General features: G+C 35.4%; 1 pseudogene across 1 annotated transcript in view; it reads right to left on the bottom strand.

The window, feature by feature from the left end:
• Positions 1-1,563: 1,563 nt before the first annotated feature.
• The window catches only part of LOC145595219 (protein SWEETIE-like), a 31,065-nt pseudogene continuing 15,782 nt past the window's right edge, over positions 1,564-16,846 (bottom strand). The window contains exons 25-48 of the transcript XR_014102925.1: positions 16,642-16,798; positions 15,471-15,620; positions 14,849-14,898; positions 14,560-14,659; positions 14,377-14,433; positions 13,875-13,942; positions 12,869-12,962; positions 11,505-11,728; positions 11,020-11,161; positions 10,863-10,931; positions 10,319-10,375; positions 9,851-9,937; positions 9,637-9,765; positions 9,305-9,508; positions 8,743-9,198; positions 7,215-7,280; positions 6,085-6,182; positions 5,907-6,003; positions 5,670-5,805; positions 4,288-4,592; positions 4,069-4,203; positions 3,821-3,985; positions 3,586-3,711; positions 1,564-2,893 (exon numbers count right to left, since the gene is read on the bottom strand). The product of XR_014102925.1 is annotated as a protein SWEETIE-like (transcript). The remainder of the gene's footprint in view (positions 2,894-3,585; positions 3,712-3,820; positions 3,986-4,068; positions 4,204-4,287; positions 4,593-5,669; positions 5,806-5,906; positions 6,004-6,084; positions 6,183-7,214; positions 7,281-8,742; positions 9,199-9,304; positions 9,509-9,636; positions 9,766-9,850; positions 9,938-10,318; positions 10,376-10,862; positions 10,932-11,019; positions 11,162-11,504; positions 11,729-12,868; positions 12,963-13,874; positions 13,943-14,376; positions 14,434-14,559; positions 14,660-14,848; positions 14,899-15,470; positions 15,621-16,641; positions 16,799-16,846) is intronic.

Raw genomic sequence — 16,846 nt, 5'->3', positions numbered from 1 at the left:
TTTTTAAAGCTTCTACATTACAACTAAAACCTATCAATTTATCGTAAGAAATTGAAACAATTTTAAATAGCACACTAATAAATGACACATTAAACTATAAATTATACAACGTTGAAAAGATACTATATCATAATTTTGATGAAAATAAAAAATTTTAAAATTACAAAATATACGTAATTCTTATTTATATTCATGTATAATAGCAATTTATTTTAAAAATGTACAAATTTAAAATAGGTTTTTTTTTTTTTTTTAATAAACTGTGCATCGCTCGGGTTCTAACCTAGTTTAAAATAAAAGAGTTCACAAATCTTTCTAAATAAATTTGGTAAAATTTCAAAATAATGTGACCTATTTCACAATAAGAAAAAATATTGCCGATGATTGTTTTGCCTACTTTTGTTTAGTTGTGTATTAGAAGCTACAATTAAAAATTGCAAATACCAAATCAATAATTTATTATTGATCGACTAATTTATGATTATAATACTTCTCAATCAATAATCTACAACTATATATAGCTATAGGTCACTGTGCATGACACGAAATTTAACCTACTATTACTATACTCAATATGAGTACTTAAATGAATCTAGACAAAGGGGTCGCACTTAAATGATACTCGGTAACATTTACGGAGTATTATATAAGGGGGTCAAACTAATTTACACACAATCAAATCAATTTTGCAACATAAACGCCTAATAGTAGTATATTTCTTGTTGTTAGTTGGTATAACGCAAATTCTATGCTACTCCTGGGGTACCGTGTGCATGGTACTCCAGGATTATAAAATTTATGTTATTTTATAATGAACCTCTTATTATTTCAATTTATATACATATTATTTTAAAATAAGTATATGTTATTTTATATTTGCAAGTTTTTTTTTTTTTTTTTTTTTTTTTTCAACATTGATCCTTTCGCCGCACTCCATATTTATAAAATTCATGTTATTTTGATGTGAACCTCTTATTATTTCAATTTATATATATGTTATTTTTTAAATAAATACATGTTATTTTAATAAATGCATTTTTTTTTTATACATAATTTTAAAGTAAATATTATTTTTATACATGGTTCATTGCTATCATCAATCAAGAGTGGTACACGAACGTAATAAACACAAGGCACAAATCGGCTACTTGTGTCGACTACAAATGACAGTCAACATCGAACAGAAGGTTGAGGAGTCACTAAGCAATCGGTATCTCGTCAAGGTTCATCTAAAAGGCAAACAGTAGTCCCTGTGGTTTGCTTTAGAAGCTATGTGCACTGGTGAGAATGAGATTGTGGTGGTACGTCCGGAGTTCAAACGTACTGGTCCTGCACTCCTGTATATGCTCTTTTTCGTTTGGTAATTGCTTGATTGCATCTATTCCTTGCATAAAATGATTGGCAAAAACTGGTTTTTGCAGTCTACTTGTAAGTGTTGGTACAGATATTTTACGATTATTTCAGAGGTGCAGGAGAAAAGATACTCAACGGACCATCTATCATGTAAACAGCGTGAATTATGTATTGTTATTCGTTACTTTGTGCTTTTTCTTATTTGAGGAATCAAATTAGTGATGATACTGTCATCTCTTGGATAAATTTCTGATACCTTTTTCTCATTTTACAGAAGGGTGGAAATCATATACAATCTCTCGAGTATTCTTCTAGAGTGTAGCCGTGTGGGTAGATCAGCAGATCTGTAATCTGTTTATCATGGAACAAAATCCCACCCTGAATCTTTTTTAGTAAATACTACGTAATTTATATATTTTTTCTGCAAAAGAAAAAAAATACACATTCTGCTGTCTCATGGGTGCTGGGATTCCGCTTCACTTGCCATAACACTGTCTTCAGCTCCAGAAACCTCCGAGCAGCTGTTGACATTTTCAGGAGCCACAATACTTTCATTGTCAGCAGAGGCCTTGAGTGCAGAGTCATTGGCAGAATCTGGGGATTGATCACTATGTAATTTGTCTACTTCTAAATGGGAAGCTTCAAGATCTGCTAATTTTTCTGGGGTCTGAAGAGCAGAATTGAGGAAGTTTTCATCTGATTCTTTTTTTGTCATCACACTATCTTGGTAAGCAGATAATTCTGAGCAGCTGCCAACATTACCAGGAATCACAATACTCTCATTGTCAGCAGAAGCTTCAAGTACAGATACACCAGCAGATTCCATGGACTGATCAGCATCCAATTGGTCTACTTCTAAATTGGAAGCCTCAAAGTCAGCTTTTTCTGGCAACTGAAGACCTGAATTGAGGAAGTTGTCAGCTAGTAACGGATCTGCAGGCACTTGACAGCTCATCAAATCACTTGGACTTTCCTTGTTCATCAAATCTTCCATCACAACATTGATTTCATTTACTTCTATTGAACTGTCCCTAGGTTGCTGAGAATCTGATGAGGCAAGATTGTCATTCGGAATGGATGCACCTCCAGAAGTATTACTTAAGTCATGGGACTCACCACTTTCAAATGCTTCAGAAGATAAGTCATTACTTTCAGACTCAAGCACATCAATTTTCTGAGGTGATCCTTGAAGCACCTCTTCTTTATCATTTTGGAGAGGTTCAGAAACAGTCTCTTGTAAATTAGTAGAAGGTGTTGAGCCTGAAAACTCCTGAAAAGCATCATCTTTAAGCATGGAGGGGCTCTCAACATTTGATACAGAATCCACAGTAGTTGCATTAGTTGCTGCAGCAAATGACTGAAAAGCATCCCAGTCATCGTCATCTTCAAAATCATCATCAGTTTGATGTGGGGAACTTGCAGGAGAATTTCCCTCTTTACTTTCGTATGATTGATGTGGCAATTTGATTTCCAATGTTCCTGCATTAGGTTTGACCTGCGTTGTCTGGTGTTCTTGTGTAACGGATGCACGGATAATATTCTGTGACAGAAGCACATTGAAAATGAATTGACAAAAACCAATTGAGCATGCACAGGAAAAAAAAAAAACCCTAAAATGATACATTCTTCCATAACACAAGGGGATCATATTGCCAACTGAGTATGTATTCACAAGGGCATGATTTATGTAAATACTTCATAGTGTATAACTTAACAAGGTCGAAACTTATTACACTTTTGAACACCCAGCACAGTAAAGATGAAAGCTGCATATTCACATAACCAACTACATGGCTTGTATATATAATTTTATATGGATAGGTATCTACTGAGGGGTTTTATCACAGAAAGCTAAATAGATGCTGAAATAGTGTTAATCAGCATGTCAATCTGCCAGGGAAGAGGGCTCTCTTTATTCTAATACCCGGCATTGGCTGGGTTGAATGCACTTAAGCCAGGGAGGCATCTAGCACAGCCCACACACCAATTAAACTCCCACCAACCATTACACTTTGGTACATAGGAAGCTGTATCCACATCTGGTTCTCCTCACCTCCCTAAAAGACATCCATATAACTCCTCACTCTACTTCAATTTCAATAGTAACATATTAGACTTTGGAGAACTGATAGCTTTAAGAGCAGAAAATCAATCTTGAGCTAAGTATATATTTTAAACCAAAAAATCAAAAAGGTGCAAGATGTGTAAGCTAGTTTCAGGAGCAATTCCTACCTGGATCTGTTGCCTAAGTGTCACAGGCATTCCAAGCAGAACCTCTTTCAGGTGTTCTGCGGCAGAGGGAACTTGAGCAACATGAGAGACAAGTCTGATGGCAGTGTTTCTTAAGTCAATTGTTTCCTACAATAAATGCAATAAATAAAAGATTAGAACTGTAAGTTCTACTAATCAATACTAACATTAAACATGCAATTATAAACAATCTAAGCAAAAGCTTCCATGGTAATACCTCAGAAGGGCTATTTTCAGTGCTAGACAGTATCATGACAACTGCTTCCAAAATTAAACTCATAAGACCTTTTTGACACTCTACTTCCTTTGGAAGTGTTTGCATAAGTACCAAGGTTCTCAAACACTCCCCAGCAAGAGCAGCTGACTCTCTGGTTACAGGTTTCTAGCCACAAAAGCAACAGTAATACATCAGACTGATGACATGGCAAATTCCAAATAAGAAGTAAAATAGGTCAGCCAAAATACCCTTATAATTTCCTGGATGACCATAAAGATATCGCTGAACAGTTCTCCAGTTAGCAGCAATGGGAAGGAGCTGACTTTTAAATTAATACTTTTCTGAACCATGTTTTTGAGCACTTGCAATCCAATCGCTTGTACCTGAGAGAAAAGTCCCCAACATGAATTATATACGTGCAGTAAATACTGGCTGCAAACTTGCTTGCTATGCCTAAATACAATTACCTGTACATTAGCATCCATAATAACAAGCTGGATAGATCTAGTGCAACCAAGGAAAGTAGCTACATTCTTGGTACTCTTTTTCTCTGGACAAAGTTCCATCTTATATGCCAGGTCAGCAAAGGATATCATTTGCTCCAGGCAAAAAGCAAGCTTTGCATACAGAAGCCTTCGTACATTGGATCTTCTATTTTCCAACAGATGTATCGCCTCAATGCAATCTTTAGCAAAATCACTGGTAAAGTTTTGACAAGCGCCAATGATACTTTGTAAATGGTGGACAGCATCAAGCTTTAGAACAGATTTCTCTGCATTAAGAATGTAGATACACATTTTTAATTATTTAATAAATTATACAGTGATGTATAATTAGCAGGCCTTAATAAGAAAAGGCTATGAGACCACAAGCCCAAGAATAAAATATCTATATGAAAATACAAAAATAAATATCATAACAAATTTCTTAATATTAAATTTTACAAAACTATGATTATTACTAGAAAGAGTAGAAACTATCCACTAATATAACATTAGTAGACAAATGTTACTCAGTCAAGGATGCAGGCGTCAAACTCGGGTAAGGATCCAAGAGTCTACCTTGAAAGGATTATAATTTATAACTACAAGAACTGTAAATAGGTACCCAGATTTGTACTATATGGCAATGGAATCACAAGCAAGTTTATTTCTTTTTGCTATGGTATCTTTCATGTAAAATTTATTAAGTTACCTACTTACCTCTTCGACCAGTCAACACTCCCTTAACAGGCAGTATACCTTTTCTCTTCATAGCTGACCCTTGGCAAACAATAAATCTTCTTTCTTCATAATATGATATATATACAAATGCAACACTATAGCAGCAAGTATGATTGGCCACAACGAAGCTGTCATCTTTCTTCAGTGACTTAAAGCCCCAAGGTTTCGTTTCAACTCATGCCAATTAATACCTCAATTTCCTAAGGCTTTTGAATGCGATCCTATCAGATATAATTTTTTGTACTTCCATTTCCAGTTAAATTATGGCTCTGGGTCATTAAATGAGAGATCAAGGAAGCACAGAAAACCCATCTTTACACAGTAAGAACTATCTAACTTGACAGTAAAGGAAATAATCACTGAATCAGCTTGAAATTGAGCTATGACTCAAATGAAATCTTACTGAAAAGTAAAATCACATTTTATTTTATGCCTTTCCTGGAATTTGGATTCCTTTTGTGGGATGAACCACGTTTCTTTGTATTTTCTGAGTCAGACACATTTACATGTCCATACCAGTCTCAACAGTGGTACAGTGTAGGTGGTTGGAGAGTCCAAGAATAATTGTATAGTATTAATATGATTGATGTATCAAGGATAATTTAATACAAATGGAAAATCATTACCTTCAACAAAGCTGTTCAACAACACACAAATTTGTAAAACAAACTCAACAACCTTTGAGAAGCTTGCTTCCGTAGCAGCGCTTCGAGCACACTTGTAGCCAGCAATCATGAATGCCAGGATCAAATTTAGTTGGTTCTGTGCACAATGAAAATAATATATAACAGCTGAAATATCAATAGCAAATAGCAATAGCATAAGCGAAATTAAATTGGTTCAGGAAGACAGAAATAACATACTGCATTTACAAAACGATTCAACAGAATCTTTGCAATGGTAAACAGCTCAGATATCAGACCCTCCCTACTGGATTCGTCACGTAGGATATCACCGGTACTGAAAAGGAAAAATAAGAGGTTCGTTATGGAGTTTGAATGAATCATAGAAAAGTTCGAAAGTACGTTAAATATTCATTACCCTGCAAAGGTTTTGTAAAGATAAGCCAAACATAACTCCATTGCTAGATTGACAAAGCTATTAATGTTGAGAAAATCATCTGGACTGTTATGAACAATCTGTTCAAATAAACAGGTATTAGACTGCAAAAAGAAACAATGGCACCAAATAACATAAAAGTAACTAGATCCCAAGAGTCTTATTAAGTTCCCTGCCTAAAATGATTAAAGGGAAGTTTAACAAAAGTAAACCATACCATAAAAAATATATAACAGTCCCCAGCCCACCAAACGAAGGAGATTATGTGAAATAATTCAGAACAATCATCAAGAATAACTTCATTTAAAGGCAAGTGTTCTTAGAAAATGAAAGCTAGATTTATATTGGTTGGATAGCTTCCAACGCCTTTCAGTATCCTCTCAACTGCACCCATATGATATCTAGACAAGATTAAATTCTTTTTATATTGACAACATATCTTTTTGGTTTTTATTATATATTTCCACATTGTTACTCGACATAGTATTCCATCAAGGACCTTTACAATTTTGACATATATGTCATATTATGATCATTGATCTATTACTTTCTCTATTTCTGATAAATTGCATAGGCATTGAAACCTGACCAGTTATCAGAAGTAATAGGATTTGAAAGGGTGGTCATGGTATGTTTTTGGGGAGAGGAAATTTTAAACCAAACTTCACAATATTCTACTTATAAGGAAGTAGCATTTGTCATGAAGTTGTAGGCCAACTACTCCCTTCGTCCCTGAAAGAACGACCCATTTGGCCTAATTTTAGTCCCAAAAAGAATGACCCATTTGCATTAAAACACCCACCAATTTACAACAAAATTTGTGCAAAATTAGCTTTCCCATATAAAATTTTGATTTTCCATGTAATTTTATTACTTTCTCTCTCTATTTTTTTACAAACCCCATGTAGATTTATCTTTCCAACATACTTTTACTTCTTTTTATTTAACTTTCTTAATACCCGCGTAATCAACCCCAATGGGTCGTTCTTTCGGGGATGGAGGGAGTATATGACCAATTAGTTACTAGATAAAACAGAGTAAAAAGAGTTAAGGAACAAATAAAAGAACTAATGAGCTTAATACAAACAAAACATGATTAGAGCTTTAACAACCTCAAATAAAGCAGATACAGCAAGTGTATTCCATGAATCTTCCTCAACACCAGCATAAGTGAGGGCCTGAATTTAGCAGAAGTTAGAACAGAGTTCAGATACTATACACCAATACAGGAAATTACTTGTGCTCTATGTTACCAGGTCTTAGGTACAGAGTTCATGCATTAGTACATCTTGTGCCCAATTTGTCAAAAGCTTAAAGTTTTTAGCACAAGCACATTATGTACGGACTTGACATTATAAAATTGTACTCTTTCAGTTAAACTTGCAACGTGCCTCTTTGTCACGTGGTTTAAGGAAGACAACAAATAAGGTATACTGATAAATTGAATAGAAAGAGTTCAACCACGGGCAAGAGGAAAGGTTTGAGTTATCAAGGCTATAAGTTATTACTTATTTTAGTTATTTTGTCCATCCACTTATGTTGCAAGTCAATAACGGAGAAACATTATCCTTGAAATTTCATTTGACAAAGTTTTTACACAAGAACACACTGTACATCACTCAGCCTCAAATTTCAGCACAAAAATGAGAGAAGACACAAATAAACAGCATAGAGAAAGAAAAAAAAAATATTAAGCAGTCACACTAGAGTCAATTCCAGGAACCCTAGCCAGTAGCCACAAGCCCACAACAAAATTGCCTCTCCTCAATGAACAAAAGCCAAAGTTTAATAAATGGTAAATTGCACTGTCTTTTCATAGATCTAGGGAATTCTCTCAAATGCTAGACCTGTAATTCCTCAAGTGTACATTCTATGGAAGCTAATAACTTGGCAAGCCTTGGACAAATTAAAGAGGCACTAGTAAGAAAATGTCTCTCTTTCTCTCAAAATAAGAGACGTAAATGTCCTTCCAGCCATACAAAGAAGGATGCCAACACCGAAGTAAATTTGGAAAAAAAAAGAACAAGATTGTTAAGACTTCTAAGAAACAAAATAACAATGCAATAGGCCAATATAACACCGAAGGAAATTTCCAAGAATGCAAAAAATTATACTTTGGTATGTTGACCACATACTCAATCCCAATAGGCCAATACAGTGCTTTCCCTACACAATCTAATCCTTATCATTTACCAAATGCCTGAAATTTTCAAACTTGCTCATGTCACAGTCCGTTGATCAGCTCAGATAATCCAATCCATATAATTGGAAGTTGATAAACTAACAACTGGTAGTTGACAAGATACCTTCAGAAGGACTTAAAATAAAAAGTGGGACAGATTGTTTACACATCAAAAGAATGGCTAGCGGTGGATGCCAATCCTACCCAGAAATGCAGGTCATATTTTACATCCTACTTAACCCAGTATTATGACATGTCTCACATTATTACTCATTTATTCAACAATTGATTGCCCGTTTGCCACATCCTCATTAAATAGCCCAAAATCAAACTCAGATTGAGAATGTATGAAAACCACAAGGGCACCCTGTCTATCTGTAAAAAGCCTTAAGCACCAAAAGGAATTTTAAAGAACACTAAGGAAATAGAGAAGAAAGATGGAAAGCGAATCAACATACCTGCAGTAATTCACTACAAATTTCCGTTGTAAGGAACCCCATGCTGAAGAACTTTTCAGCACATAAAGATCGAAAAACTGGAAGCAAAATCTCACATAACTTCGGAGTTAGGGGCTTTGTTTCTTCAAACTGTGACTCAACAGAAATAAATTTATCTAAAGCTAATGGCAATATTTGCTTATCAACAGTAGCATTTTGCCCCTGAAAAAGAAGAAGCAAAGATAATCCCCATAAGAACTTGAATTCTTCAGAATTCAGTTCAACCATACTGTATCCAGACACAAGGTTCTTCATCATTTTATCCTGAGTTTGGTCCAATGACTTGTTCACACTGATATCTGCAGGAACAGCATCTAAAGCAACTGCTTGAAAAATAACGGGCCAAGATTCATCTAGACATGGTTTCAAATTTGAAGCAACCAGTGGCGACTTGATTCCCTCAAGAAATGTTTTCCACTGCAACATTAGATTATGGTCAGAACTGAAATTTAGGGAAGTAATGTTTAACAATAGGACTTCAAGAATGAAGCAGTAGAGCTATGACCACAAAATTCTGACTTACACTTTTCTTTAAGTGAAGGTTAAAGCGAAGATAACAGTAGTCCTTCAGAACCCCGATCCAGCGTTTTCCTAATATAGAGGAGTTTTTGGAAAATAGAGGAAGCAGCGCCATATACTCCTCTGGAACGTCAGCATGGTTTCCCCTCAATAATGTGTATGTATAACATTTTAGAGAAGCATGTGCAGCTAGCAATCTTATTTTGATCTATAACCACATAATTAAACATTTGTCATAAACTAAACTAGATCAAACCAGACAATATAATTCAGAAATAAGAAGACAATGATATTTTATAGATAATCTTCAACTAATGTAATGCAACTAAATCAAACCTTGCAGGATACCCATTCTGCAAAAGAAGGATAATAGAGGTCTTCAAAGTCATTCAGTGGTCTGGAGATCAATGAAAATATTCTCTTAACAGCAGCTTGATCTCCACGGATTATACCACTAATCAATATCTGGAATAAAAAATATTTAATATTCTTACAAATAAAGAAAATGATAGAAGTAATGACAGTGTAGGGAAAATGTTTTAGTCTGAACCTTAGTTGCCAGTAGCAAGCCTGCCTCTAGAAGAATAGGGCTTGAAGACATGTTCAAAGCAGAACGAAGGGCAGATACAAGTTGAGCCTGACAAAGTAAATTCACAGTCACACGATTAAGCTTTTGTCCAAAACCACTTTTTAAATTCAGTTAGATTTCTTTATTATTTTCCATATCACCCTTTGTTATATCCTTGCTTGTTACCACCTGAATAGAGCATTTTGCCCTTATTAATGCACTACATAGAAATTATCTTCCTTAAGGGCATGAGAAGAAGAGAACTGATGATAAAAGGTGGATTAAGAAAAAGAGTTTGAAAGGTGATTTTTTTTTAAAACAATGATTTAATTAGTGGGGTTTTCAGCATTAAATAAGAAAGAAAACTCATTTTTAATCAGAGGAACCTGATAAAAATAAAAAGGAAGCAATAGCATGGTGCACTTATAGGGATTATTCCATGTGACGTACCTGATATTGTGCTAATAGAAGCCCTCCCGGGAGTTCAGGATCAGGTGCTTTGCCAAACTGATAATGATAAAGAAAAAGTGCATTCAGTAAACAAGATGAAATAAGCTTCAGGAATGCACTAGTTATTAGTCATCATTTTATTGTTAAACTAAAGCAACAAGATGACATTGTTTTTGTTGCACTCTTGGAGCCTGGTGCTTCAATATGCATTCCAAGTTATCAACCCCTTCTTGATTTTGTACACACATGTTTTTTGTTCAACACACTAACAATAGATTTGCAGATCAAGGAAAGTGGAAAATCAGTGGGTCTGTGGGTGGGTGTATGAAGACCACAGAATAATAAGATCTTTTAGCACTCTTGTACAACAGTGACCATAAATGCTTTGCATGTTTTCATACACTTCTATATGATGTAGGAATTTTTTACAGCCTTGGCACAATAAAATTCAAATCAAGTGCCTATCATTTCCCCTTTTTTCCACAAATGTCATAGCTTGTTCTAAGTTTTTGACAGAAAGCTATCAGCTTTGTGCATGCCATACCTTGTCCATGATTGTAGATAGAAGTCCTACACCAATGGGCTGCATGGACTCAAACTTGATGGTACTGATCTGAAATTTGACAGATTTCAATAAAGCTATTAGAGTTGGATCTAGGTAAAATACAAAAGCACAACAGCCACAGTTAAAAAAACAGCACCTGATAAGCTAATGATACTAGCTCCTGTAATTGAAGAACAAGCCAATCACCAGAGGATGGTCCCTTTTTCTCTTTCCTAGCCAACGATAGATCAAAATGTGCAGGATCCTTTCCAGCAGCTGTTGGCAAATGACTTAAGCACCTGAAATTTAACTACAACAGATAAGAGGCATGGAGAAGTGCACGGATATCGCTTGTATGAAGTAAGAATACACATTCCCTCATGTGATTTGTGACACATCAGCAATTCTTTCGTTGTGAGTAGAATGACACCCTTTATTCCCTACTGGAATCTGATGCCAGAGAGGTAAAAGCAGCGTTACAACTTTACATGGATGGTCTCACATTTTGAAATATTCTTATCTTCTGATTGCAAATCTCATTTATCATTCACAAAAACTATATCAGCTATGTAAATTAAAATTTACTATAGCAGCAACAAATGATAAAAGCACAAGATATTTGCCAAAAGCAAGAGGACATACTCAGCAGCAAACACCCTTGTCTTGTATCTAAGGTTCTTTTCCCTTTTTGTATTTACACTAAAAGCATCTACAGAATAGTCTTCATTTGGCATGGATTTACCACTGGTGACCATATTTTCATCATCTTCTCCAACATCTAACCCTGTGTCAACTTCTGAAGCATTAGTCAGATCTTTCTCAGTGCTGCTATTGATTACAGAATCTCTAGATGATGTTGCAAGCACCTGGAAAAGAATAACTGAATAAGTAAAAAGGACAATATAAAGATTCCCAAATGATATATTAAAGACAGCCAAATCATGCATCATCAGATAAAGGAAAATACACATTTGGATGTTCATACTCTTGGTTAAAAAAAGGGATTGTCATTAAATTAAACAATAATCATAACAATCACTGATGATGAATCTCTGACCTAGATGTTCGAGCAACAAGTTTGAATGTTTGAGATAATGCCTTTATTTATCAGGGTACCTATAATCTATGTTTTCTCTGGGTAGACTTAAGCAAAACCTTCTGATACAGCGTTTCCTCTAACTTTTGTGCTCACTCTAACTAAAATATCTGAATCCACTAGTTTTCTAGTATCCAAAATCATCTGGAAGGCAGACAGCAGTTCAGAAAGATTGAAACACTCATGATGCTTTCTGATACAAGGGTCAAATCCAGCCTTGTCTCCAAATGTTTTAATCAGTTTCAAGGCCAACTAGATCCTGGTCCTTACCTCTTCCTTCATTTTAAGGAGAATTTGGGTTGAAAATCTTTGGTTGCATGCAGCTTCTTGATGGGTCATACATACGCCACTGAAATGGATTGATTATAGAAGAGCCATAGCAAGTGCTTTGGAGGTGTGTGCTTATGGTATTTAATGGGTTAAACATACGCCACTGATATGGATAGAGCTTACAGCCCAGATATGGTTTGTTTGAGGTATCCCTTTGAATACTTAAAGCCCTTATCTACAGATATCAGAACCTATTAGACCTTATAAAATATTTAAGGTGAAAAAAATAGATCCCAAGTGTAGAGTACATCCTATTGACCTTTTAAACAATCATTTAATATGTTTTGTTAGCCTTCAATCCAAGGTAATTCAGCCTTCAGCGTAGCATATGCCAAGTGTTCTGGTTGTTTATTATAGATTTTATAATTGGTCTTGAAGGTATTCATTAGTATTGATTCCTCTATTCTTAGATATAATTCCTGATTGACTTCTTGGACCAAAATTTGCTGACTCTGACTTGAAATATATATCTTGTAAATTAATTCCATAAAATCAGTGCCATTTGACTACTTATAGACTTTGAGTTGCTAACAAAATATCAAGATCTGTAGGGAGCGGGGGAACTTCCATTACACCTTACCAGTTTCCGGCATACTGATATCCAATGAGAAGGGCAGGTGGGACCAGATGCATAAAGCAATCGCATAATTGTGGATCTTATTAAGCTCCCAATCCTGTGAAATGAATAAATGTGATACATATTAAAGCAGAAACTGCAAAAAAATCGTACATCTCCAAACATAAAATACTCCTCCCCCTCCGACCCACCCCCAACCCTCACTCCCTCACCACACAACTTCTGGCATGTGTATATGCACATGCTTGCTTTCTATTTCTCCATGCCCCAGACCCTCTGGAATACAGTAAAATTCAGAATAGTTATGCCACTGGGAAGCAAAAGATACCATATTAAAACCAACAGCAGCAAACTAGTGTCAATTCCAGCCAAAAAAAAGGAAAAATAAAACTTGGAGCAATTCAAAACTCTTTTGAAAAACGCAAAAAAAAAATAAAATCCTAAAGCAGTATTGGATTTATGAAAAGTAGTGATAAGCAATTTACAATTTTCTTTATTCATCACAAGTAGTAGTCTTATGTTACATGGACTCTTCATTTCACCTCAAGTACCCATGTTGGACCTCTGACACTTGGACATGGGTATGACAAATGGACACTTCACTTTTAGTTCAAAATCATGGAATTTTTTTTCACAAATAGCCTAGTCAGACGCTTGGACACGTACCTGTGTTGGACATGGGTACCCAGTCCATATAACATAAATCACAACATACTAAATAATGAGTAACTAATACTAATTAGTAAAAACATAAGAAACAATAATAGTAAAAAAATTGTATACATATTAATGATAATAATGATGACAATGATAACAAAACCATCCAGATGCATAATGGTGGCAACATCAACAAGATGCATGAAGGTAAGAAATCAGGAATCATAAAAACTACAAGCAAAAAGAAGATTCAGACACAAAAAAGACATGACTTCAACTCTAAACATGAAGCAGAATGCAGTCAGCTGAAACATAGGAAAAATAAATTTTGTTAGAAATAGTGCTCACTTACTCTCTATCTGTTTCTTCATCCAGCATGTGAAATAAATTTTCCTCAATTTGTTCATGAATTACAGAAACCTGTAAAAGCATATAAGTTTCACAAGTCAGCAAAATTAGCAAAGGTAGAAAAACAATAGAATGTTGAGAGCACAGACTACTAGCAGTTCAAGGATCCAACTACAATAAATGGAAGAGAGTTCTGTAAACTAAGGTTTGTATTAGAGTAGTTTTAGCCAGCGGAATTCAATTTCATGAATCTTAAATAAATAATAATAGAATCCGCGGAATATTCCCATAATTAATACAGGGAAGAAACATATTTACACATGAGGATTATCAGAAGCAGTAAAAGAGGGGGCTCACTACAGTTGTGGATGCAATGCTTATTCCAAAAAAAATAAAAAAAATAAAAATAAAAAAAAAAAAAAGCCCGACAGAGAGAGAGCTCTGCCAGCTTTTTCAGACATCCACTGGCATAATGCATCAATGTCAGAGTAGTCTTCGTAGCTTACCGAATCCTTTTCTATGAGATGGCGTAGGGTTGATATAGCCAGATGCCTTAGCGTTGGCTGTCACAAGCAGCATTTTCAGATTTAGAAGAAAAAGAGCAATTACAAGTTCAGAAGGAAAAACAGTATCAATAAGGCCTAAGAAGAGGGGGAGGGGTGGGAGCAGACAACACAAAAGACGAGCACCTGTCTAGATGAGAGAGTTGGAAGAAGAGTTTGCACATGAGAGTGCACAGACAGAGCTTGGGGTGCGAAAAGTACAAGCTGTTGCGTAAATCGTACATTCCTGCCAGATTTGTTTTATAATATATCAATATATGTATCCGTAATTCAACACTGAAACAGACTAAAATCATCATCTGAGAATATTCATAAACATGTGCTTTCCAGTTTCAAAACATATCAATTGTGAATCAACAACAATAATAACACAGCAAATCATAAACCACGGGAAACTGTGAGGGAGATCACATACTCAAGGAGTGTCGCAGTTTCCTCGCAAGAGCTTATCTCTGCAATCACAGACTGAATACAAAATTGTCATTAACATGATCCGAGGAACCAAATTGATCATTGAAAAGATAAGAGAAATGGATCAAGAAGAAAGACCCTAATAATTAATACTTTGTAGTAAGTTGCTCTCCCTGTCCCTTACTAGTACATCATTTCTTTTTAGTGAATTATCTTCGAACACTATAATAATTTCTGTTACCCTTTACTACTTTCAGCTTATCTAAATTGATTTCTAAGCAATCTTCTTACATAGATCACTTCTAGTACTGAGCAGTAATCCAAATTAGGAATGAGGTAGAGGTTTTTTCTGAAATGCGCAGAATTTATTCATTTTCTACAGGTGTAGTAACTATTGTTATCTGAGCCTCGCATTCAATCAGGTATATGGAGAAGCGAGTTCTGCAGACATTCAATCAGAGAGATAGGAAAAGTAAAAATGATTTATCATGCCACATGAAAGAAAACCTAACAGATTAGCAGCAGAAAAACATAATAATCATCTTAGGTTAGATGTATATTGCTCACAAATAAAAATATAGTCCAAAGATCCCAAATTTACAAATTACGTCAAACCATATTAGTACCTTGCAGTGTGAGAAAAATATGCTGCCCGGAGCAAGTTCGGGACCAAGTACAGCAACAATAGCGTTTATAAGACGACCAATTCCTTGCTGAAGATCCACCCATCCGTTTTCCTCAGACAATAAAATCTCCAGCCCAAGGTTAAGAGTTGCCTAAAATTTGTATAAAAGGATAATTATTGGCATATTCATGAGATAGAGCCAAGTAATACGCATGATGTAAATAATAAGGCCTGATGTTCTTTAAGAATAAATAATGGCAAATAATGAAATATTTATACTAACATGGCACCCCATCGGTAAATTTCCATGTTCAAGAGTAGTGTAATGAACATATATCATAATGCCCTCAAATGCTGGCATGTATAACTCAATCCTTGAACTCCAAAAACAGAATCACAGCACTACTTTCCCTCCCCCCCAACCTTATTCCCTAAAAACACCTATATTTTGCTAAATGAGGGTAGTGATGCACTTTTGGTCCTAAAATTTGCTAAATTAGGCACAATGCTTAAGAGTTGAACCGTTGGATGGTGCTTCAAAGCCAAGGTATGAGAACGTTTTAGGCGTGTGGGCACAAGGCATATGCACATAGAACACCTTATCCTTTAAAACACCTATATTTGGCAATTGAGGTTAGCGTCTTGCCTTCCCCTAGGGCCAAAGCAAGGCATGGCAAGGCAACACAAACCAAGGCAACGAAAGGCCAAGACAAGGTGGCAAGGCCAAGGCAAGACAAAGTAAGACATCTTTAGACATGATGATTAAGGGTGGACCAAGGCATGAATGAGATGGTTCCGGACACCAAGTACGCCTTTTGCTAGACACTGAGAAACTGAATATAAAGAAATAAAGCTTTATAAAGATTTAACAGCCAAAGCTGCCGTGCTAGACTGCCAATAATCAGCTAATAATAGAAGAAGGACTGTGGAACAGGAAGGTTCCAGCGTCGCAGACCAAAAAAACTACTCCCAAACAAAAGGAGTACAATGAAAGGTATCAAGAACTCTAAGATGAACCACATTACAATGACAATACTTTTTACTACTTAGATTAACACTTAGAGCCACATTGGTTCAGACATATATAGGAAGCTATCAGTTATAGGTATATAACAGGATATAGCGCAAATAGCGTCAACCTACACAATGCAAGCTTACAAGAGGTTAGATACCTGAACATGAGATATGTATGACAAACCAGCAGCTTATATTGTCAAAAGTAGTCCGTGTAAGGACCAGATCTGTAATCCAGGTACTGAACTCTTTGCTAGAGCAGAAATCGAACTAACAGTTGCAGGTACCAGACTTGACAATGCCATACCGCCAGCACTGAAGAAAAATAATTAAGCATATATATATATATTGAAATTTACATTG

Source organism: Chenopodium album, chromosome 19 (genome assembly GCF_948465745.1).
Source record: "Chenopodium album chromosome 19, dcCheAlbu1.1, whole genome shotgun sequence".
Taxonomy (NCBI): Eukaryota; Viridiplantae; Streptophyta; class Magnoliopsida; order Caryophyllales; family Amaranthaceae; genus Chenopodium; species Chenopodium album.
Note: the sequence above shows the minus strand (reverse complement) of the source record. Positions and strands in the feature narration are given on the sequence as shown.